The 25,821-nt window shown below is 46.5% G+C and overlaps 1 long non-coding RNA gene across 1 annotated transcript in view; it reads left to right on the top strand.

Annotated features, from left to right (window-relative positions):
* The window catches only part of LOC146854189 (uncharacterized), a 65,550-nt gene extending 42,840 nt beyond the window's left edge, over window positions 1-22,710 (top strand). The window contains exon 3 of the long non-coding RNA XR_014981168.1: window positions 22,364-22,710. This is a non-coding gene — a long non-coding RNA (uncharacterized LOC146854189). The remainder of the gene's footprint in view (window positions 1-22,363) is intronic.
* The last annotated feature ends 3,111 nt before the right edge of the window (window positions 22,711-25,821 follow it).

Below are 25,821 nucleotides of genomic sequence, written 5' to 3'. Positions count from 1 at the left end.
GGAAGTGAGCTTTGCTGAGTTGGAGGTGGAGTCCAGCTCAGATGGTGGCAGCAAGTTTGTGTTATCTAGTGCTGAAAGAAAAGCACACACACCCAGAAATGTAGCACCTGACTTGAGGGAGGGGGTTGACACACACCAGGGTGTGCAGGTTTATGAGGTTGCTCCAGTGGCGTGCAGTTTCCCTGAAGTAGATTGGGGAACTGACACCGGGGATCATATTCCTAGTGGTGGGAGGGACACTCTTCTGACTCTAGATGGGAGGTACAGGGAGAGGGGTTCCCCCATGGTAAAAATCCTGGTGTGTGAGTGTGAAGACCACCAAGAAGAGAGTGGGTTGAGTGACAGAGACAGTCAGACACTGTCTTGCCAATCGACATTAGAGGTTTTATGCAGTTCCCTTCCTTGACATCCCAACTGCTTTTACCACTTAAGCAGAGAACTTCTGCTCCATAATGTAGTTGCTGGGGTATCATAGCATTATAGGCCTTTTTTCAGTGGTCTGTGGGACATATCCCCATAACTGCGGTTACATTTTTTCACCCCACACACAGATGTATGGGCTTTGGCATTCTGAGCCTCCAGATGCGTGTACCACTTTAGAGCCTTGTGAAACCAGACCCCAAGGTATTTATACTCGTTCACAATTTCCAATTTGGTTGGGCTCAAGTACCAATTAAACCACTGGTCTCTCTTCCCAAAACACAGGATTTTGGTTTTATCCATATATACAGTTAATTGTTTTGCTGCACAATATTCACTAAATGCATTTAGCTTCCTCTGTAGGCCCATCTCTGTCTGGTCGAGGATTACTAAGTCATCTGCATATAGTAAATATGATAATTGTTACCCATTCATTTTTTGACTAGCACTTCTATCTACCGCCAGGATAGTTGGCAGATCTGCTAAGAATATGGCGAAAAGTAGCAGGGCAAATACACAACCCTGTCTTGGGCCATTATTAATCGCTATTTCTTGTGTCAAAGCCCCCGCCGTATCCTTAATAACCTGGGCCCAGCTCTGCCTATGTAGCTCCCGAATTACAGCTAGGAGACCTTCTGGGATATCATATTTTCTCAAGGCCTCCCAAAGGCATTTCCTATCACCCAGGTCAAAAGCCACGTGGAAGTCTACAAAGCAGCACTGAAACTTTCCTTGTAGCTCCATAGACTTCTGCGCCACTGCCCATAGGGCGAGGCAGTGGTCGATCGTAGAGTGCCCCTCCTTAAAATCTCCTTGTTCCACCAGTATGATTGACCGCTGCTCCACCCAATCCTTCAATCCGCCCAGGATTATTTTGGCCAAAACCTTCTCACCGACATCTAGCAGATTAATCAATCTGTAATTCTTCGGGGCTCTCCTATTACCCTTCTTATGTATTGGTATAATTACTGCCCCCTCTAATTTTTGGGGATATGACCAGAGGGCAATATGGCTAAGAACATATGGGATAGGAATTCAGCCCACCAGTTTAACTAAGTCGTTATTATGATTGCGGGTACGTTGTCGGGTCCTGCTGCACGGGTTAAGTTTAACTTCCTTATAGTATCCTTTACTTTTTCTACTGTAAAGCACGTTTTTAGATCTATGACAGCCCCTCCCCAGTGAGTTTTTTTGCTTACTGCGGGCACTTCACTTGTCCCATACAGTTCGCCTAGGTACACCACCCAAGCTGCTTCTTCTACTACCCAGCTCAAAGCCCCAGGGATCCGTCTGGAGGCTTCCTGTATCAGCTTCCAAAACCCTCTTACATTTTTGATTCGATTGTTTACAGCAGGTTTTCCCAACATTTTTCTTTAAAGACCCACTTCTGGTTCCTAACTAGTGCTTTATATTCCTTTCTCAATTTAATCATGTTAGACAGACTACCCTGGTCATACCTTATCCTTAGGCTTCTCTCTTCTCTCCTTATTAACCTTTTCTTGTTCTTACATTCCAGATTGAACCACATTGATTGACTTCCTTGTATAGATTACTTATTGATAGGGCCATCTTTCTTACTTTTTAGTACTACTCTGAGGCATTGTAGAACATGTTCTATGGTTTCCTCAAACCAGGCCACTTTCTGATCCCTTGTGCATTCCATATTTAATTTCTGTTGGAAGCTTGCCAGTTTCTCTACATATTCATCTGTTAATCTTGTTGTCAGGTGTTTAGGGTACTCCATTTGTTGGGGAAGAATGATTTACGGTGGCTTATTGGGCCCTTATAATTCACAGTACAGAGCAACAGAGCATTATGGTTGCTGCCTTTACTCTGGGTTACCTGGAACCCTTTTACTATTGCAAAGTTCCAGGCATGGAAAAACACATAGTCAATGGGGCAGTGTTGGGTGCCTATCCTAAAGGTTTATTTGGATGGGCAGTCGGTTACCATCCTACCATTTAAACTAAATAGCCCCTGTGATCCCAAATACTTTCCTAGTGTTACATCTTGACTAGTAGGAATACAGTTGGGGAAGTCAGCGGGCACTATATTATATGAGCACAGTATTTCTGTAAACCAGGGATCTAGGGCCTAACTTAAGACAAAATCCTAAACTTACTACCATTTTGGTATTCAAAGAAGGCACTTACTCATTTTGGTATTCACAGAAGGCACCTACTTATTTTGGTATTTACAGACAAAGTTAGGATTTTTCTCAGTTTAGGAGTAGTAAAGTTAGGAGTCCTAACTTTACTACTCCCAAACTGAGAAAAATCCTAACTTTAAGACTTTCGGTATTCACAGAAGGCATTTAAGAGTCCTAAAGTTGGGAGTCCTAACTTTACTACTCCTATACTGAGAAAAATCCTACCTAACATTAAGACTTTCGATATTCACAGAAAGCCTCGGGACTTTTGCTTTTCTTTCCACTTTTTTAAATTTTCCAGTCTTCCAGAATACCGGTTGGCTCCGATGGTAGACCTCCTGTCTGCCACAGCGCCTTAATATGCAAGTTAGCCCCCTGCTAGGGCTAAGGCTAGGGCTGGTAGGGGTGAGCTCCGACTGGTAGGGGTGAGCTCCAGGGAGTGTGGGGGGTGCTACTGCTTGTCAGGGATCTTAGCCCCTGCACCTCCCTTACTTAATTGTTCGCCTTACATTCCCCCCTTCCTTGAGCTTTTTCCCTAATCGTCCCAGTTTCCTTAGTTATTAGGGGCCGTCCCTACTCACTCGGGCCCCCAAGCACTGACGCCTGCTCCCTTCATGCCCGCCGACCGCCAGCATCGTTGGGTCTCGCTAGGGTGCTGGATTCGTATTCCTTTCAGGGTTTCTTCTGCGCTAGCAGCAGTGCAGTGTTGCGATTGACTGACGTCCCGTGTCACGTCCCAGGAAGTGGGGGTGCTACGAGGAGCGAAACACGGAAGTTCGATGGTCAATTACAGCGTCAGTCAGTTGCACGGTCAGCCACACAGCAGAGGGCACAAGACTCCACTGGTGCCAAATGAAATGTCGACGACTTGAGCGGTTGTGGCGTTCGGATTATAGTATCCTAAACAAATCCGTATACACAAAAGCCCTACAAGAGTACAAGTCAGCAATAATTCAGGCCAAGTCAGTATATTTCACAAACAAAATCCAGACAGCCTCTAATACCACCAGAGAGCTATTTAAGACGGTTACGCATCTGACCAAAAGCCCCCGTGATACTGTTTTTAATCCTGATCAGAACTTCGTTACCAATATTGCTACCTTCTTCCAGCAAAAGGTGCAGAAAGTATACGATGATCTGAGCTCATCTGCACTGACTATACCCAATAACCACACAGACACTGTCCATCTGACAGGACCCACTTATCCTTGCTTTCCACTGCTAGAGGAAACCCGGGTGGCAGAGTTAATTGCACAGATGAAGTCAGGATCCCCATTAGATCCATGCCCGCCACGCATTCTACACCTGATTCCACAGACGGTGGCAGCTGTTCTGACCCCTCTACTAAATAACATCATCTCGTCTGGTGATTTCCCCAAATGCTGGAAAAAAGCATGTATTCGTCCGATCCTCAAGAAGGATTCATTAGATCCAACGGTACTTAAGAATTACCGGCCAATATCCTGCCTGCCCCTGCCAGCTAAAATTCTTGAAAAAGCTGTGAATCAAGAAATGATGAAATATGTTGACCAAAATAAGCTCTTAGATCCTTCTCAACATGGATTTCGTCCCTTCCACTCAACAGAGACCGCTCTTATCATGGCCACAGAAAACATTCGAATGAAGATGGACGAGGGCAGTAGAACAGCCCTGATCCTATTAGATCTTACAGCGGCATTTGATACCGTCAACCATTCAATCCTACTAAACAGACTAAAAACTTTAGGATTTACTGGAACGGCTCTTGCTCTGCTAACTTCCTTTTTGGACTCTAGAATCCAACAGGTATTTTGGGAAAGTCTACGATCTGATGAATTCTCCCTTCCTGGCGGGGTCCCTCAGGGTTCGGCATTATCGCCCACCCTTTTTAACCTATATGTCACTCCTTTAGCTGCCCTTATTCAATCTCATGGCCTACAATTAGTGTCCTACGCCGACGACACTCAAATTGTAGTGTCAGTATCCCAGACCATCGAAGCCACGGCAGAACGATTTAAAAACTGCCTTCTGGATGTGAAAAATTGGATGAGCTGTAACTTCCTAAAACTAAACGCGGATAAAACCGAGATAATCGAATTTGGGCAAAAACCACCTGTCTGGAGCAGCCTATGGTGGCCTCAGGAGGCAGGCGCCTGCCCGAATCCGGTTGACAAAGTTAGAAACCTCGGTTTCCTGGTTGATAAAGATCTCTCTTGTAAAGCGCAGATCAACCAGATCACCTCAACTTGCTTTTACACCATCAAGATTCTTAGAAAAATTTTACCCTATATTCCTGTAACTTTAAAAAAGACTGTAATGGGCGCGCTGATAATGTCCCGAGTAGATTACTGTAATGCACTCTACTTGGGCACAGGGGAAAAACAAATTAACAAACTCCAGGCTATTCAAAACGCCGCCGCTAGGGTTCTGCTCAACCTGCCCTATCGTCATCCAACGTCAAAAGCCATCAGGGAACTTCACTGGCTCCCAGTTAGAGCCAGAATACAATTCAAGGCTCTCTGCCTGGTACACAAATCCTTATATGGCACAGGATCAGATGACCTGTCCAAACTTCTTCCTCGCTATGTACCATCGCGTACGTTAAGATCAGCCAATCATGATCTGATATGCCATCCTAGAATTAGAAGAGCGCGGTGGGGTGGCAGGTCCTTTTCGCACCAGGCCTCTAGATTATGGAATTCTCTGCCCTCTCACCTGCGCTCCACCGCTCTCAATGTCTCTATAGCGCCAAGACGCCTCGGCATTCGTGCGCTCTATAAATATTTCAGTATTCAGTATTCAGTATGCCATCACCCACACTTCTTGGCCAGGCTGAATTTCGACCTGGGTGGCAATCTGGTCATACCATCTTTTCATTTCTTCCTGGCTGGCTTCTAGGTTCGCCTGAGCGAGTTTTCTGAAGCGTTGAGTCTGGTTCCAGAAGACCAGCACATATCTGAACACATTTAGGGGGTTTTACCAGGAGCTTTCTCCCAGCCCTCTTTCACCAGACTCAGAGGTCCTCTCACAGGGTGCCCGTACAGCAGTTCAAAGGGACTAAACTCCAAAGACTTCTGCGGTACCTCCCTCTATGCAAACAACAGGCATGGTAGAAAGACGTGCCACTTCCCTATCATGGTTTCTGCAAGACCCTTTATCATGGCCTTCAGGGTTCGGTTGAAGCTCTCAACCAACCCATTCCCTTGAGGATAGTAAGGAGAGGTGAGCTTGTATGTCACACCAAACTCCTCCCACAAAGATGTCATGTACTTCGAAATTAAGTTTGTACCACGGTCAGAGACCACATCTCTGGGGAACTTCACACGGGAAAAGATCTCCATCAATGCACAGTCCACCATGGGGGCTGTGATTGTCCGGAGAGGGACAGCTTCCGGGTACCGGGTGGCATGGTCCACCAAGACCAAGATAAACTTGTTGCCTAAGGCTGTCTTGGGTTCCAGTGGCCCCACAATATCAATGTTCACCCGCTCTAAAGGGGTGCTCACCACAGGAAAGGGTAGGAGGGGAGCCTTATACTTCCCTCCACTCTTGCCACTTGCCCGAAATGTCTGACAAGACCTACAGTGTGTGCCAACGTGCCTTCTCATTGGGGCCAGTAAAAGTGGGTGACAAGCCCCTGATAGGTCTTGTCGCTCCTCAAATGTCCTGCTAAAGGCACGTCATGAGCCAGACCCAGTAGGAAGGCCCTGTAGCGCTCGGGTATCCCCAGCACACAGGCTGCACCGGGTTCAGCGACATTAGGCTCACTATACAAAAATCCATTTTCCCAATAAATCAGAATTGACCCATACTGATCACCTGCTGCCTGGTCTGCAGCCTGTTGCCGCAAACCAACAAGAGTAGGGCATTCCATCTACGCCTTGCGAAACTCCTCCCTGGAGGGACCCCCTTCCTGCTGCCAATGGGTCAGCTCTCATCCTCCTCGAACTCTCAGCGGCCTTTTACACTGTCTCCCACCGCACCCTGACACGCAGACACCACTACGCAGGTATCCGGGACAAGGCCCTCGACTGGATCCAGTCTTTCCTCTCCAGCAGAAAACAGAGGGTCATACTACCTCCTTTCCTCTCAGACCCTACACCTACTACCTGCGTAGTCCCCCAGGGATCCTCCCTCAGCCCCACGCTCTTCAACATCTACATGGCTCAGCCGGCCCCCATCGTCAGAACCCACGGACACAACATTGTTTCATACGCAGACGACACCTAGCTCATCCTCTCCCTATCCAGCGCAGCCAAACGCAACTTTCAAGAAGGCATGGAAGCTGTCGCCAAATGGATGAAAAGCAGCTGCCTACAACTCAACACTGACAAAACAGAAGTACTCATCATGGGCACACACCCCGATGCCTGGAACGACACCTGGTGGCCCCCTGCCCTCGGAAGCCCACCCACCACCACGGACCACGCACACGCAACCTTGGAATCAGCCTGGACTCCGAGCTCAAAATGGACCGCCAGATCAACTCTGTCGCATCCTCCTGCTTCCACACCCTTCACATCCAATGTAAGACCTTCAAATGGATGCTCCTCGAGCACAGAAAGACTGTCACTCACGCCCACATCACCAGCAGACTTGACTACGATAACGCACTCTACGCTGGAATAAATAAAAACCTCACCTGCAAGCTACAAAACATCCAGAACGCCGCCGCAAGATCCTCAACCTGCCAAGACACTGCCATATATCCCAGCACCTGCGCACACACCACTGGCTTCCCATTGAGGCCAGAACCACCTTCAAGATTCTCACTGACACACAAAAATCCCTCCACAACACCGGATTAGCATACCTGAACAGCCAACTCGAATTCCACACACCCCAAAGGACCCTACGATCAGTCCAGCTCTCCTACGCTTTGGTCCCCTGCACCAGAAAGACCAGATCGGGAGTCCGCTCCTTCTCCTTCCTCACAGCCAGAGTCTGGAATGCCCTACCAATCCACCTCAGACAGACAACATCATTCCCTATCTTCACAAGAAACCTCAAAACCTGGCTCTTCGATGGACCTCCTCCTTGATGGACTGGAACCTGCACCTCTCCTCCTCCCCAGCACCTTGAAACCCTCATGGGTGAGTAGTCGCATTTTACAAACAAGTGATTGATTGATTGATTGATTGATTGACCTCCGGTAGGTCTCCCAGTTCGGCTGCCTGCTCCCCTGTGGGCTCCGGGGCATCCCCCTCAGAGTCTGCTCCTTCCTGGACAGCGGGAACTTCTTGGGCTGGTTTCCCACGCCCCCTTCCCTTCCTCTTCCTCTTCCTGGCAGGCATCTGGCCACTGTTTCAGGCTCCAGGTCCTCTTGAGTACCCCTACTGTCTGCTATTGACTGAGTGGTCACACACGCCCACTCAGGCAGACCCAGCATCTCCAAATGAGCCTGGCGTTCCACCTCCTTCCAGGTCATTGCCAAGCAGACAGTCCACAGGCATGAATGGACTAACAACGACCGTCAAGGAACTTGAGACCCCCCTACTCGAAGGGAACCTGCGCCACCTTACACAGGCACTCAGAGTTGTCCGCAGCAACCACAGGGTGAAGCACATTGGGAATAACCTGCTCTTCACACACCCATTGACTTCTGACAGATGTCACACTGGCTCCTGTGTCTCTCAGAGCCAGTGCCCCTTGTAGTCAGTTACCTTTCTGCCCTTTATCCAACCTTCCAGTGCTCTGCAATGAAGGTTCACACACTCTACCCATGTATTGGACTAAAGCTTCTTGAAATTCCTAAACTTCTCCCTGTACTCTATCTCTCTGTCCCTCTCTCCTTCCCCTTCCTGATCTCTCGCTTTTTCTCCTTCACTCTCTCCCCACCCTCCTCCCATTGATGGTTACCAACTGCCTGTATTTTTTAGTGTTCTCAGGCAGATAGGATCCCTGGACCATCTCTCTGTCTCCTAAGGAGGCAAGGGTCATAACTGCTGGCTCCCCACCTTTACTAGGAACCAACTCCTCCCCCAGTGCTACACTCACTAACACCGGTGACGGTGCGCCAGTGGGTGCTGGTGGTGCCTTGGGGCACTTGGGATCACAGGCTATGTGACCCTCTTGACCACATGAATAACACCGGCGGGGACCCCGGTTATCCTGCCAGCCTTTATGGGGCCATGGCATCTTAGAATCAGGGGGCTGGGACTCCTTTCCCTGGGTAGTGTTTTGGGGCCCTTTAGCGAACTCCTTTTTATTACCCTTGTACCCCCCCACTCTTCTGCTGGGGACCCTGCCCACCCTTCGCTGGGTTACCCACAATTCCCTTGTGGACCCTGGTGCTAGTCCAGCAGTCTGCCTCCTGAGAAAGCTTCCTAGGGTCAGTCAACTTGCTATCCATTAGATGCTGGCGCAGCTCCGGAACACACAGACTACTCAAGTGCTCCCATGCAATCAAATCATACAACCCCTTGTAATCAGTTACCTTTCTGCCCGTTATCCAACCATCCAGTGCTCTGTAATAAAGGTTCACACACTCCACCTATGTATTGGACTCAAGCTTCTTGAAATTCCTAAACTTCTCCCTGTACTCCATCTCTCTGTCCCTCTCTCCTTCCCCTTCCTGAGCTCTCACTTTTTCTCCCTCACTCTCTCCATCTTGAATCGTCCGTGCAGTGCCGGCTGCCATTATTCTGGAGAGCTGGGGAAAGATACAGAGGCACCATCTGTGACCCTGGGCTTACAAGACCAGACTCCGGCCCACCGGGAAATGCCCGATGGAACAAAAGGCCAGTCTAGTCCTGCTCAGAATTCCATCCTTCCAATCTCAGTAAATTGAGAAGCATCATATTAGTTTATACTTGTTATTTACAGTGCTTGGAAATGGAAGTATAGCACTATATAAAAATGTTTTATTATCACAATGTAATTTGCCACCCTACAATATACTGTGCTACCCTGCAAAAAATAAATCCATGAACATATAAGGGCTTTCATTACAAGTGGCCTCTTAATTCCGCTGGGGCCGGTCACCGCAGTCACAAGCCTCAGAATTACGAGGTCTGCAGCAGTATCACGGAACACTTTACTTTCACATAGAGACTTCATCTCTAAAAGCAACCAAAACTCTTTGCCAAAGTCACAGAAGAAAATGAGAAATAACCAGGGGATCGGACTTGATATTACTGATTCACCCAGATATTCCTCATTTGTTAGTAGACCCTCAGGATGCAGCCATAGTCGGCCCTGAATTGAATTGACTGGGACAGCACCCTGCACGGGAAGAAAATGTGTTGTTTTTTGTGGGTGTGTGTGTGGGGGTGTCATTGCAGTGTGACAGCAGGAGGTGTGAGGAAGATGGGAGGAGACAAGGGGGTTGATGGGGTGCTAACAACTACTCAGAGGTACATTAATGGCTAATTATAAAGTCTTTGGGACCCGATTGAGACCAAGCGGGATGAACGAGCTGCTGTTTGCATAACATTAAGTCAGGCAGCTCCCTGCTGCGACTCTCCGAATATTGGTGCCCTGGCCTGGCCAAGCTTTCCCATGCCCAAGACCGACCCTGGGTGCAGCTCATTATAGGCTGAATTCTCCACACCCCAGACTGACCGGTACCCCAAACATCATATCTCCAGAGGTTAGGAAGTTGTGACCCATTTTACCGGATGCTTTTAATGATGTCCAACAAAGGGAAAGAAGGACAGATTGTGATTAATTGAAAGAAAGGATGAAGAAGTGAAAAGCAAACGAAGAGACAGACTCAAAAACAAGGCGTGAAAGTTGCTAAAATTTATAAAATGGGACAAGCGAAAGGTAAAGGAAAGAGCAGAATGGTTATAAGGAGAAAGAAATGCCAAAAAGAGAGAGAGGAGTTGAATGAAGAGAAAGAGGAAACATGAGAGAACAAAAGGGAAAAAAGGGAGGAGAGTGATAAAAGAGTAATGCAATAAAAGCACAGGAAGAAAGAAAGACAGACTGGATAAAAGCCGAAGGAGTGAAAGGGGGAAAATGGTGTGAATTTAGCAGAAGATGGTATGGCGGTGGGATAAATTGTGGTGCCAAAATATTGTTGTGACTATTGTCTGACATCCTTCTCACGTCCTAAATATCAATAAGTAAATTTGGAAATTCTAGGTGACAGAAAGATAGTTGAAAGAGGAGAAAGAGAAACAATAGAATGAGGGAAATAAACGGGCAAAAAGGGACGGGCAGCAATAAACACGCAAAATGAGTAAATCAAGGAGAATGGAAGAAGACAAAGGGAGACAAAGGGATGAATGAGAGAAAGGGCCCATTCACATCACACCCTCCTGTCGCCCTGTCTTAGCTAATATTTAACGAAGCACAGCAAAATTACACAAGTCCCTTCAAAGATTATATGCAGTAACCCATACAACATTGTTCACATTTGTTTGATACCTAGCCTTAACAAAGACGCTAATACATTAGAATTCCTAACTATATCTAGATCTGTTTCTACGTATCCAGTCATTGGGCCTTCGAGTGGGATCATGACTAGTCCCAGCAGCATCCTTTTCCCCTAACATTTTCCTTCTAAAGGAATCTGGGTGTGTCCCTTCTTAGGGGACTTCCCCATTCGCCTGCCTCCCCTTCTGGGGTAAGCTTGTGCAGGGGTCCCATCTGCCCACCGAGATGCCGACCTTGGGCACCCCCTACACCCCTCAATGTTCCCTCAAGGGCCCGTGCTAGTCTTGAGCCCATCATGCCTGTGCGGGGGTTGGCCAGAAGGGCCCGTTGGCAGCGTAACTCCCACACACCCCGCACCACTGCAACCTCTAGTCGACTTCCTGCAAGCCTCCCTTGGAGGGCCCTGTGACACCGCTGTCAGGTTCATCTAAGGGAAAAAGGATGCCATATATGGACCTGAACTGGCCCATTAATCATGACGTCACCCGCCACAGGCCAGCTACTATCTAGCCTCCCCCCAAAAATAGACATGTCAATGTGGTCGATATATTAACCATGCCAGCAGGTTTTCCAAAAAGATCTAATTTCCAAGTCTTGATAAGTGGACCCCATACCACAAAAAGAAATACTCCCCCTTGATGAAGCTGTTAGGGGTGGCCTGCAGCCTTGGTCACCTGAAAAGCTTATCAACTTTATTATTAATCCGCTTATCTGAGTGACTGAGTGCCCTGACCGACTCTTCACCAATCCATTGCAACCTCAGGATGATGTGAGACCATGCGATGACGGACAAAGAGTTTCTTTGCAAGCCAGCCTATCCCGGTAAGTAACATTTCAAACAATTCCCTCTTGCCGATATGCACCAAATTATTGCCACCAAGAGGCACTATCACAATCCCAGGAGACAAATATTCCTTGAGCAACACTGAGTCCAATGGGGGTCTCCAATGGAGGAAATGGAGCCCTCCTTGTCCATGAAAGGGCATGCGGTAACCCGCCTGGCCGGCTCTGTCCACAAAACCTCCTGCTACATAAATATCTTTAGCTCGCCGCACATAAGATTGACCCACCCTTGCGTGTACAGGGGTCGCACGGAAATCCAGCTGTCCGCTTGCTTCTTCGCGCCTTCCACCTGCATCCACAGGAAAGAAAATGGGGGAGAGAAAAAATGGTGATTAGAGGCAGTCCTACAGCATGTGCAATCTAAAGTAACTTTTGTAGCATTCAGAGGACCATCTGCCAATCCTCGGCACCGCCTAGACCGTGAACCCCATTGCCGTCGCAGAAGTGGCAGCCCCAATCCTAAAAGACTGAGAACCGTACTTGGCAAAGTCAAACCTTGCTGCTTGCAAGGCCCCATTGAGTGCCCTGGAGAACTGAAACCTTGTCAAAGGCAATCCATCGGTATGCATGAGGAGGGGGCCCCCAATCCTACAAGGCCTGTGCGCCAGAAACGCCTCTAGGTTGCTCAAGAAGCAATAGGAATTACCCGGCGCCCTACGCAAGAGGCTGTAGTCGTTCCGGCACCCCTGGTCAGTCTTGGAGCATGGAGTAGTAATCATCAGAATTTGCGATTCCCTAAATGCAATTGCAATTTAAGTAATTGCAAATTTAGTGATTGCTTGAATAGTGATTTTTGCCTTTGGGATGATGCATCCCAAATGCAAAAACTGTGGTCGCTACGGGGCAGATTCTGTGAACCTGCCCCTTTGCGACCTTAATTTCCAATGATGCATGTGCCCCCTAGCTCATTAGTTGCAGGGGCAGGCCACACCACTGTGCCATTGAAGTCCTCCAGGAATGCTTCCCAAATCTGCATGTCCTGCCGAACCTCATTTGACAACCTGGTGTGCTGATGCTTCTCCCTCAAGCTGGACATTGCCTGGTCAATAGACTGCGAGAATGGGCGGCCTATGGGAATGACTCTTAAGGCAAAATTCAGCTGCCCCACCACCTTCTGAAACTGATGCAGCAGGACCTTCCCTGCTCCTGAAACATTCATGCACGGCCTGGGCAAAGGAGGAAACTTGATCCCCAGACACTTAATGACAGTTGAAGGCCCTAAAGTCTTTTGCTACCCCATAGTCCCTCAGCGATGCGCAGAAGCACTGTAATGACTTGGTGCAGTCCTGCGACCTTAGTCCAAATAGTGTAAGACCCACTGAGGGCCCGACTTCCACCCAAAGACCCATTCGAGGAACGAGCTGATCTTTTCAAAACAGGGGCAGGAGACTGAACAACCCATCGGAATGCATTTTTCAAAGTAAAATGACCCCTAACACTGAAAACCCAGTTAGTGGAAATCCTGGAGGTGCACAGGGAGCACGAGGAAGGCTGACCTACATCCGAATTTGCTAGGAGACTGCCAGGTCCCAACTCTTGGAGCATCACAATTTCCTGATTCAGAGAAGTGTACTTGACAGAGCATAGAGTCCCATCAATAGCTTCACTCACAGACGGACCCTGGGAGCAGGTATTAATATGAACTCACGGGGGTGCTTCTTGAGGACCACCCCCAGCAGACAAAACACTCGAGGGGGACTGAATCGAAAGGACCGCTACTCTCCCTACACTCACTTCCTTGGTAATCTTTGCCAGAGCAACCCCATGATTGGACTTCAGTGACTGCTGGTTCCTGCAGTAAGAGACGTCTATGAACCCCCCTTCTGGGATCCAGAAACCTTCTCTAAAACCTTCATAGAAGACCTAAGTTGCCATGGGATTTCTGTACACATTGATCCATGGGACCATTGCCATCCAATTGACCGGGCTGTGGGCTCTGACTAAGAAGGGGTGATCAGTCTTGATTCTTGCCCCCCTCTCCTTGGACTTTCTGAAACATTTTGACTCTGGGTGGGAGGGCAAGCCGCAGAATGAGCAACAATGCTCCTCGGGCCTGGAACACAGGAATGCTTGTCAAAGTCCCAATATGACCCCCTCGCCCTCCCCCGGCTGCTAGAGGCCCCCATGCCAGCGCAAATGAGCTGACTGGAGGTAGGATTTGCGCATTGTGCTTTCAGAGGATGCAGCTACAAAAATAACATCAACCTGATCCCAAACCAAACTAGGGCTAGTGGTCTTAACCCTCCTGAACTCCTTTTCATACTCCTTCCAGGAAGTACCACCATACTCATCATATGCGCACGCTATTCTGTTCTAGTATCACGCAAGTTGGGGCCTGGATTATTACAACCCTCAGCCAAAATAGCCTGATATATTGAAAACCCTTCCACCCAATTTACGTTTCCTCAACCCTCTATTGTAGGGCCAGTGGCCCCAGTCCCTGGAATGATAACACTCTTTGCAGCGCTGCACCTCTTCCCTTTCAGACCTATCCACAATCTGATTAAAAAAATGTCCACATAAGCCCCTTTTTTAAAAAACGTTCTTTCCCTTCCAATGAGTTATGCCCACCTAGTTGGTCATTCTCCAACCACACCTCACCCAAACCAACACTTGGTAAAGGAATCGCTGTACGTCAAATTGTGGGATACTGGGCAAGTGGGGCCATCACCACGCCACCACTGCCCGGCGCACTGTCCAGCAGCATCTTGCCTGGGCTGAAGTTCCTTGCTCCAGCATTTGAAATGCCCACAAGCCCCGTGCCGTGGGAGCAGCCCTGGGAAGCCCTACCTAACTCCGTGCTTGGGCCTCTTAGGTAACTGGTGACATCTCACTACCGAAAACCACTCCTGTCACTGGAGCAGCACTTGCTTGTGCCCCTGGCTCACTGAACCATCAAGGTGCACCACCAACCTCCTAGCCCTCTCCAAATCATTGCCAACACCGGCAAGAAACCTACCTAGTAAGGGGGCAGACAACATCCCCACCATGGAGAGCCAAGGCAAAACACTGGCCAAATCGGCCATTTGATCTGGCTGGCTAAGACCCACTCCAGGTGTAACCCCAATCACTATACAACTATTACCATTCTGCACAATACCACCACCAACCGCAGGTCTCATTATAGCAGGCACAATACCCTCAGCCAGCACTGGGCCCAGGTTGTTTGTAACTTAGAGCAACCCCACCGGCGCTTCTATCCCTCTCCCTGCCTGAGATCAGCCGACGACCGTCCCGTGGGATCCCCCCAAGAGGCCCAGCCAAACCTTTCTGGGTACCCTGGCCCTGTTTGAGACCAGGGGGAATGCTGCCTTTGGGCCCACACCTGCCCACCTAGGTCCCTCAACTGGTACCTCAGGCCCCTCCTGCCTCTACAGTGGAGGTCACTCCCTCATTGAAGCTAAAGTCTCATCCATAGTGACCATCTGACGCATCAAAGCCTCTAAAATCACCTCCATACACGAATGCCTGGAGCCCTTCTGCATACCACCAGGCATTTTTTGCAACACAGCAAAACAGGGGGCTAAATAGACTAGGAAACAATCACCAAACAAATATTTAAATGAACAAAATTGGTGGAAACGCAGCTGCCAATGAACCACTATCAACCCTTCTGGTGACTCAACCAAACCTACTAACAGCCAAGACCCGAGCCGTTCTTACAGCGATTGCCTGAAGTGAAGGGAGACCAATTATCCCCAAATAGAGAAACAAGATGGCAAAGGAGCCAGGCTAAGGGAGCACCAATGGCCAACATATCAAATGGGACACAGGGAAAGACTGAAGAAATGTGGGGTCACCTGTCTGCTTTCACAAGTCAGGTGATCAGTTATTCAGTCCTGGAATGAACAGCATTTAGCACAACCAGGTAGTCGGGATGTCACTCTCACTTCCAAACCAGTGTGATCGTGCCTGCTCCATGTGCAACAATATGTTGACTTTTCCCATAACAACACCTAAAATGTGATTACATTTCTTGGGATTCACAAGATAAAAGAAGGGACTGACAAACACTGTAGTAAAATGTAAAAAAACTGAAAAACAATCTCAATAGCACAACATTTTCATAAGTTTGTTTTCTTAAGTGTGTGTTCATGTATTATTGAAGGTGGTCCATGACGTGTAAATTCACAAGACTGGATTTGTGAGAAAAACATTGAATGTTTTAAGCATTAATTTTTTAGCTTACCAAGACACGGAAATGGTCCTGTCCTCCTCCTATTGGAAACATTGAGCCGAGTTTGTCTGTAGCCATGACTTCCTTCAATCTACCACTTCCAACAACACACCCATTTTTGGCATAAATTTATGACTTAGGATTATTTAACACTTGATCCTGTGTTATCTACAACTGCTTGAGGACAGTATAGTTACTGTAGAAGACAGTTCCATGAAGGGGCCATCTACGTCCTGCCACAGGCGCAGGACAAATGTGTAGCACCGCTCTCTCTGCTCTGAAGTGTCCCATCTTACCACCTTACTGGACTTTGTTTGCCTGACCATTAGCAATTCAGGCTTTGTGCTTTGATCTTAAGAGCCATTTTAAGGCATGGGCAAAGTGGGAAATTGCCAAGGATCCCCACCTTCTGAGCGGCCCAATGGGAAAGTGAAGGTTCTCCCTATTTCACCTTTGAATATTCTATTTCGTTTCTAAGCTTCTCTGCCTAACTTTACTTCTGTCTGTCTGTCTGTCTCTCTGTCTCTCTCTCTCTCTCTCTCTCTCTCTCTCTTTTTTCTCTCTCTTTTTCTTTTCGCTCTCTCTTTCTTCTCTCCTTCTCTCTCCCCAGTGCCATCTTAAGGATTTGTGGGATCTCAAGTAAGACATATGTAAAGTATCACAGCTGAGGCAGGCGGATGATTTATCCAAGTTTATTCAGGTTCATGGAGTAGAGACACAGCGCATCCTGATAAGAGAAGAATCTCCTTCAACTGCCCCCTCTGGAACATAGAACACAAGTCATACCACGCAGGCATGTGTTCCATGCTCCAACAGGGAACTCCACAAGATGACAAAACAAGCAAATGGCAATGAAGGAATGTAACACATTTCCCTTCCTACATAAATATAAAAGAAGATTAACATAACAACCTTAGAGGTAATTTCCTTTCCCTGACATTGCTCTTAACTCTGGATGCTATAGATTGTGTAGGATAAGAAACCTCATTTAAAACCTCACTAGACCTCTGAGAAACGATAGATTTATCACTATGTACATTATTACATTTAGCAACTCTTCTTACATTCCAGACTCTACCATCCTGGGTAATGACACTATTCTTGCAAACCTTCACCACCTTGATAGGATGATAACATTTGGAATAGCCTTTAACCAAGAAACCAGGTTTCCTGATCCTGACCCACTCCCCTACCACAAAATCAGGTACTTTGACCTTCATTTCAGAGTCAAACCTCTTTTTCCTAGCCTGTTGTTTAACTTCAACCCGTTTGGCAACCTCCTTAACATCAGTAATGTCATTGGTTTTATTGATTTTCTTTATCCACCATGGACAAATATCAGATGAAGGTTCTCTCCCTTTCAACAATCTGAAGGGACTCACACCCGTAACTGAATGTGGTGTAATACGATACATCCACAAGCTCTTCCTAACAGCCTCTAACCAAGGTTCACTAGATCTATGAGCCAAATGAACAGCTTCCTTAAGAACTCGATTAAATCGTTCTACCTGACCATTTTCTCTTGGCTCATATAAAGAAGTAGTTAAATGTTTGACATTACACATTTTAAAAAAATATTCCATTTCATGTGATGTAAGTTGTACTCCATTATCAGTCACAATCTCTTCAGGATAACCTTCATGTGCAAAAATTTCCTTAAAGAAAGTGATGATCACTTGGGATGAGGCATTAGCCACAAACATGACTTCTGGCCACTTAGAGTGATAGTCAATCATGACTAATGCAAAACGAGCATTTGAAGGTAGGTCTCTAAAGGGCCCAGAAATGTCAAACGCTACTTTTTGCCAAGGAAAATCCGGCCACGAGATAGGTTTGAGAGGAGCAGACAAAGTATGAAGCATTCTATCACTGTTGATGCATTCCTGACTCTTCCTGACAGACTTATCCACCATTTTATCAAGACCTGGCCACCAAAAATTTGCCCTGATAAGACGCTTCATAGAGGACATACCTAAATGAGTCTGATGGGTAAGTAACAGGATTTTCTTCTGCATAGAACCAGGGGGAATAACCTTGCCCCCTTTGAAAAGCAAGCCATCACTTTCCTCTATATCAGGAGATATGCGACAAAAAGGAGCACGATCAGGAGAAGCAAATTTCTCTTTAGGCCATCCATTTTTGACACAATCAAGGATTTTTTGGCATAAGGAATCATTACTCATTTCCACCATCCAATCATCCTCAGATAGTTTCAAAAATTCATCAGAGACAAAATCTTTGATAGTACCAATAATATCCATGTCTTGTTCAACAGAAGAGACATTCACATCATTGCATGGTAATCTTGACAGAAAATCAGCAGTGACATTGTTCTTACCAGGTACATATGCCACATCAAAATCATACTCTTGGAGACGAGAAGTAAGGCGAGCTATGCGGGCTGTAGAATTCCAACCACCCCCAGGGGATAAAATCCCAACAAGAGGTTTGTGATCAGTTCTAAGTGTAAACCTACTTCCCCAAACATAATTACGAAAATGCTCAACCGCCCAAATACATGCTAATAACTCCCTTTCAATTACAGCATATCTTCTTTCTGTTTCTGAGAGTGTCCGCGATGCAAATGCAACACACCACTCATCCTTGCCAGCACATTGGCTAAGGACACCACCCAAACCGTACAGGCTAGCATCAACAGTAATAATGCACCTCTTATTGAGACAAAACGACTTCAAAGTAGGAGCATTGATAATTTCCTCCTTGATTTGCCTAAATGCTGCATCCTGTTTACCTGTCCAGACAAATTCAGAGGATTTTCTCATTAGCTCTCTGAGAAGTTCCATTTTTGTGGCAAATTTTTGTATACATTTACTGTAATATTCACACAGCCCAGTGAAAGAAAAGAGTTTTTCTCTATTATCCGGAGCCGGTGCATTGACAATAGCATCCACCAAAGTCTTCTTAGGAACCACACCCTCCCCCGAAAGTGTGTGTCCTAGGTATTCCACAGAATCACAAAAGAATTTGCATTTGCTAGCTTTCAGTGTTAAACCAAAATCACTTAACTTTGTACACACCTCCTTAAGATGATGAGAATGTTCATCCTTATTTTTAGAAAACACTAGAATATCGTCCTGGAAACATTTGACAAACGAGCCCAGATCTTTAAAAATATGATACATAGCTCTTTGGAACACAGACGCGGCCGAAGCAAGGCCAAAAGGCATTCTCTTAAATTCAAAAAGACCATGAGGTGTTATAAAAGCCGTGTAATGTTTTGAGTCATCAGTAAGTTCAATCTGATGGTAGGCCGATCGAAGATCGAGAGTGGAAAACACAGATGCACCATCCAACATACACAGCATCTCATTGATATTTGGGAGAGGATGGCAATCAACGACCAAATTGGAATTCAGTGCCCTCAAATCCACACATAGCCTAATACTCTTATCAGCCTTAAGAGCTAAAACAATGGGAGAAACCCATTCTGACGACTCAATCTCTTCAATCACGCCATCCTTAATCATGGTGTCCAACATGTCCCTTAATTCTGTTCTGATACTAATAGGGACCCCTCTTAATTTTTGTTTTACAGGTACCGAACCAACCTTGACTTTTATTCTGTGGTTGAACCCTTTAAGTTTTCCCAAATTATCAGAGAACACGTGAGGGAATAGGTGTGAGAAATCTGTACCGGACAAAGACAAAGCAAGCACAGAAACTGGTTCTTTGAACCTAGGGTTCAACATAATGCCTAGTTTAGCTTGGTCACGCCAGCCTAATACATTGACTTCTTTAATTGCTACGTACAATTTAATGGTAGCAGAATTACCTTTAAACTCAATACTTACCTCTCTGAAACCAATAAAATCAATTTTCGAGCCATCAAAATTAAAAGCAACAATATCCGGCTTACATAGTGAAGTGATATTTACCAGTTCTCCCAAACGTTGTGAACAATACTCCTTGGTAATGATCGTCCAAGGAGATCCAGAGTCTGCCATGAGTTCCAATTCTCTTCCCAACACATTAACCACACATTTGGGCGAACCAATCTTGTCAGTCTCTGAAATATCAAAATAGTCTTGGATAGAGACTACAACACCAGACTCTGTACCTCCAAAAGAGTGATCACTAGCAGAGTCATCACATGCAACATAAGAAATCTTTCCCTTTCCTCCATTAGAAGAAGTTGAAAGATTTTTCCTAGTATCAGGTTTGAATTTGACAACATTTCTACACATTTTAGAAAAAATGACCAGAACGTCCACATTTGTTACACTCTTTGCCTACAGCCGGACATTGTGGAAATTAAGCTATGTGTTCTGGACACCCACATCTATAGCAATAAAATTGTTTTGATTTGACATCTCCTTTTACAGCAGTGTATCCCTTTGACGTGCTGGGATTGACCACATTTACTTCTCCTGAACTAGTGGGTTTCGTGTCTTTGTCAAGAGCTTTGATCCACTTATCCGATTGTTCCAATGCTTTCGCAGTACTAATCGCTACCTCCAAGTTAGGGTCTCCCAAAATCCATAGCTGTTCTTGAACTTTTTTACTCTTAACATGTACTATAATTTGATCTCTGATCATCTCATCAGTCATAAGGCCAAAATTACAGTGTAGCGATAAAGCACGTAAGGCTGTAAGGAATTCGTCGAAACTCTCATTTTCATCTTGGGCTCTCGTACAGAACTTAAATCTATTGAGTGCAACACTAGTAGTAGGCTTAAACCTTCCCTCTATGCGTAGAATAGCCTCGTCATAAACATTGTAATCTCCACCAGACCTAACAGGAGGAAGTGTTCTGTACACTAATTGTCCTTCAGAACCAAGGGAATGCAAAAAAATATTTTTCTTTCTTTCCGCTGACATGCGTTCCCCATCAATGGCCTTTAAAAAAGTGAAAAACTCCTCTTTCCACCTTGACCACGGAATAGGCGGTTCTCCTTTGTTTTGTAGGAACTTGGAAGGTGGATCAAACTGCATTTTTTTGGTGGTAATGTGGGTGCTAGTATCAATCACTAAATATTTTGAACAAAAACAGCACTAAGGCTTATAGAGTGATTTTGTAAAAATAGTAATTCACCAGATGAAGTATTTGTAACTCGACCCCACCACTTGAAGTATCAGCAGTTAAAAGGTATGTACCTTTCCATACACGAGTGAATATCCAAGTATAATCCAAGTTATCAGTTACATATACATGCTGTGTTAATATCTTAAAAATGAATGAATCAAAAAAATAATTCTGCGCACAATATGTGTAAATACCAGAATCTGCGTTGCGCATAGACGCGTGTTCGGACGTCCTCCGCTCTTAAAACAACCAGATATGTCAGCCTCTGCAAGTATTGAAGACTTATGCAGCAAACACTTACACAAGATGGCCGCCAGCGTGATGTCGTCACGCGTAGCCAATGACGTCGCTCACTTGTGTTTCGCGTCTGGACGCGCGCATGCGTACAAGATCATGAAGCCGTTCGTAAGCTTAATCTTATCGCTAAAAGGTTGAAATTCGGTAGACTTGCCACAATACGTCGTAGGACTTCCGGAGTTGCAGGAGGCTGAAATCTACAATGCTGGGAGCATGGATGTTGCCGGTAGACCGAGAGACATAGAGGTGAATTCGAAGAAATCCCACCGCACCTGTGTCTCCGTAAGTAGTAGCAGCTGGTGGATTTCTTGTAGATCGTCGCCAATTTGTAAAGTATCACAGCTGAGGCAGGCGGATGATTTATCCAAGTTTATTCAGGTTCATGGAGTAGAGACACAGCGCATCCTGATAAGAGAAGAATCTCCTTCAACTGCCCCCTCTGGAACATAGAACACAAGTCATACCACGCAGGCATGTGTTCCATGCTCCAACAGGGAACTCCACAAGATGACAAAACAAGCAAATGGCATTGAAGGAATGTAACACAATATTTCAACACATTGGCATCTTATGAGCTTGAAATGGCAGGAAATAGGTAAGAAAATTAAAAGTTTTTCAGAACATGGGCCTCCGAGTATGTCTTGCCTGTGGCCTTCAAAATCCTTAAGGTGACACTGTAGGGCACAGCACTGTCTCCTCCACTCGCACCGCTCTTTTCCATATATTTCGCTATCACTTTTTTTCGCCACTCCTACTGCCTTTTTTGTTGCAAACAGTTTCTATCTGCATTTTTTAAGTGGCTTTTGTGCCAGCCTCCCTTTGCATGTATGCACTCACTGACTGTCATGTGCATTTTTGTTATATAGTCTGCTTTTCATGCATTTCTTCATGGGAAAGTCAAAATGTGATGATGCTACACAGCAGGTAGTCTTCCCACATTTTTCCATTTCAGTTTGCAGCCATGGATCGCTGCACAAATGCAGGTTATTGAATTGTACTTTCAACAACATACTTTTGTGACCCTGTCCATTCAACATCAGCTTTTTTGCCTTCTCTTTTTTCTTTTTAACAGCTTTTATTGATATGGCAGCAAACTGTGGAAAACATCCCTACGATTCCAAAATGATGGTCAGGCAAACCACCTGCATTTCCGTCAAGAGAAGGGTCACACAAGCTCCTGAAAGCTAATGTACAATGTACCGCTCAATAATGGTCATTATGGACTCCAATAAACACAATTTAAAGGAAAGCTTTTAAAGAAAACTGCTGAAAGCAAATACTGCCATGGAGACAGTGGTGCAATATGGCAGAGTGACCTAAGCTGATGAGCCCAACTTGAGGCTACTTGTTTTAATTGTATTGAGCCATTTTTGTTTTATTAAACCCTCTTCCTTAAAAATGGCAGAAGATTGTATTATTTGCACAATTAAAGTAACACTAAACTCGCAGCTAGGTGATATTTACTGCCTCTTTTAGAGGGGGCGTTAACATGACAGCTGCTGGAAGTTGGTGAATCTCTCGTCCAGCAATCTCTCGCTACTGCTGATCAGTGTCAAAGTGCAAGTGCTCCCTGTATAAAGTGTTATGGTAATTGGTTGTCCATAATTGATATGTTTGTCTTACTAGTAAAGTCCCTAGTAAAGTGCACTATGTGTGCCAGGGCTGGTAATGCAAATGCTACTAGTGGGCCTGCAGCACTAATTGCGCCACCCACACAAGTAGCCCTAAAGAGAGATCTCAGGTCTGCCACTGCAGTGCCTGTGCGCAGTTGTTAACTGCCTTGTTGTCCTGACAAATGCACCCACTTGCCAGGCCTTACCCTTCCTTTTTTATGCACATCAGACAGCCCTATAGTAGGCCCAAGGTACCCCCCCCCCGGACAGGGTGCAGTGAATGCGAAAGGTAGGACATGTACTGAGGTGTGTACCATGTCTTGACAGTGAAATACTGCCAAATTTGTTTTTCACTGTTGTACGGCCAACTTGCCCATAGGACAGAATGGGGAATGCTGGGTCCAATGTTTCCAGCATATCTTCCCATAGGCATAGGATGGAGAGATGAAGTTTAGTGTGCCTGAATTCAGAATTTAATAATACATCTTTCTATGAAGATGGTTTTTAAATTGTGTGTTTAGAAACCACACTTTTAGAAGTGGCTGATTGCTTGTCCTAACACTCCTGTGTGCCTCAGCCTGGTTGTGTATTGACTGTCTGGTTTTGGATGTGACAGGGTCTGGGGAGTGTCCTGACTGGTGTACATCACTAGTTTTAGCGCAGACCACGATGCAACCACATATTATGTTTTTGATTTTTGGTTCTATTTTTGAGCGACCTTTAAGCCACACATCATGTCTCAAAGGAGTCAAGTAGCCAGTGAGGTTGCAGAATTCGACATTGAGGCATTGCTTACCTACAAAGTTGATCAATTAAGATAATTCTACAGAGGTTTGGGATGTCCCATGAAATGTACCACCAAGAAGGAGGAGCTGCAAACGGCCTTGAGGGCCTGGTGGGAAGCCAAAGAGGCTCAGGAGACAGGTGATGCTGAGGTGGATGAGGATGACCCAGGGAATGGATTTGGTCCACAGGATTTGCCGGTGGGAGGACCAGCCTCAGGGGCTGGTAGTAACCATTCAGGGAAGAGCTTTTCCCCAGAGGTGCTGGAGGAAAACTAAATGGTCAGAGAGCATGAGTTGGAGGTTTTAAAACTTAAGGCTCAAGCAGAGGAGAAAAAGCTGCTCATTGAAAGTGAAAAGCGAGAAGATGAGAGCAAGAACGCTCTCACCTTGGAAGAGAAGAAGATTCTCTTAGCTCATGAGTTAAGCATGAGGGAACTTGACATTAAGGCTAAACAGGTGGAGTCCAGTTCAAATGGTGGCAGCGCACAGCCAGTGCCAGCAGGTAAGGTGTACATTCCAAAAGACTTAGTGCGAGATTACCAAAGGGATGATGATATTTATGCGTTGTTCACGGCATATGAGATCGCACTGAGGATGAATGAGGTGCCTGAAAAGCATTGGGGGGTGGGCCTATGGAAACAATTTGAGGCTTCCAGGAGGGATGTTTTGCCACCTTTAGAGAGGGCGGGAACCCTGACCTACGCCAACATGAAGGAGGCTTTATGCCTCAGGTATGGGCTCACTCTTGAACAGTACTGGCAGAAATTCAGGAACTTCAAGAAACTGAAATCCAGTCCTTGGGGTGGGGGTGTGGATGAGTACACACGAGCACTAGGTGATTGGGTGATGGTTAGCATGGCAAATGATTTCAAGGGATTGCTCAATTTTGGCCCCAGGGAGCCGCGGCTCAGTAATCATTTTTCAGAGTTGCGCCAACACCTGTTAGAGAGCGAGCTCTTTGATTCCCAGGAGATTGCACCAGAGACAGACCTCTGGATAAGGAACAGAGGGTCTGAAGAGGCACTAAGGGGGGATTCCAGCAGCGACTCAGATCTTCCGGTCCCGTGGGAGGAAAGAAGGACAGAGTGGCGCAGTCAGGACCCAGAGTAGTGGGGGGGCGTGCATGCTAGCACCCTGTCTCAGAGGAGAGGGAGGGAGTATAAGCAGCGTCCCCGGGGGGGGTCCGCAGCCCCACCCCAGAGACTGGAGGGTTCCTTAGGAGAGCACCCAGTTCGAGGTCTTGAGCCTACTTGTCAGCTGTGCGAGAAAGAACATCTAGCATCAGGAGGTCGTGGGGCGTCTGTAACCAGAGCTCCCGTGGCCCTGAAGTTTGTTGGTGCCATTCCTAAGTGGCAGGCCCAGAGGTCTAGACGGAAGGTTGAGAGGGGGTGTTTCCCAGTAGGAAAACCCGTGGGTCAGGGCCCAGCCAGAAGGGATGGGTCCCCTAGAAATCATCAGGATAACCCCACCTTTAACCTGAAGGGCAGGATAACTGTAAAAAGTGCCCTGGCTGCTTGGTCTTCCAGGGGCACCGCTCCATGTGGGAGTTGGCAAGGGACAAGCACCCCTAGAGGGCTCCAGACTGCCATGAAGTATCAGTGGAGTAGCTTAGTTGGCTCAGAGAGCTGTAACCGAGGGAACCCCTTGGGATCAGGAAGGCATGGAACGGGAGGGTGTCCCTGCGGTGGCGGGCCTGCGTCCGGGTTCTATCGCCCCAAGCAGGGGAGTCCATCAAGGTAGTTGATTGGCCTACCCTGGCTTTAGGTTGGGAGGGGGTTGTGTTGGGCTTGGCACTTTTTGGCTAAAGTTCCTTAAACTTTTTGCCTTCCTCCTAGACCTTTTTCTGACATTTTTTGGCTGACTTAGATGCTTTGGAAACTTTGCCACTGCTGATCAGTGTTAAAGTGCAAGTGGTCCCTGTATAAAGTGTTATGGTAATTGATTGTCCATAATTGGTATGTTTGTCTTACTAGTTTAGTCCCTAGTAAAGTGCACTTTGTGTGCCAAGGCTGGTAATGCAAATGCTACAAGTGGGCCTGCAGCACTAATTGTGCCAGCCACACAAGTAGTCCTAAAGAGAGATCTCAGGCCTGCCACTGCAGTGCCTGCGCGCAGTTGTTAACTGCCTTATT

Source organism: Triturus cristatus, chromosome 4_1, assembly GCF_964204655.1.
Source record: "Triturus cristatus chromosome 4_1, aTriCri1.1, whole genome shotgun sequence".
In the NCBI taxonomy this organism is placed as follows: domain Eukaryota; kingdom Metazoa; phylum Chordata; class Amphibia; order Caudata; family Salamandridae; genus Triturus; species Triturus cristatus.
The sequence above is the reverse complement of the archived record's forward strand: the minus strand, read 5'-3'. Positions and strand labels throughout refer to the sequence as shown.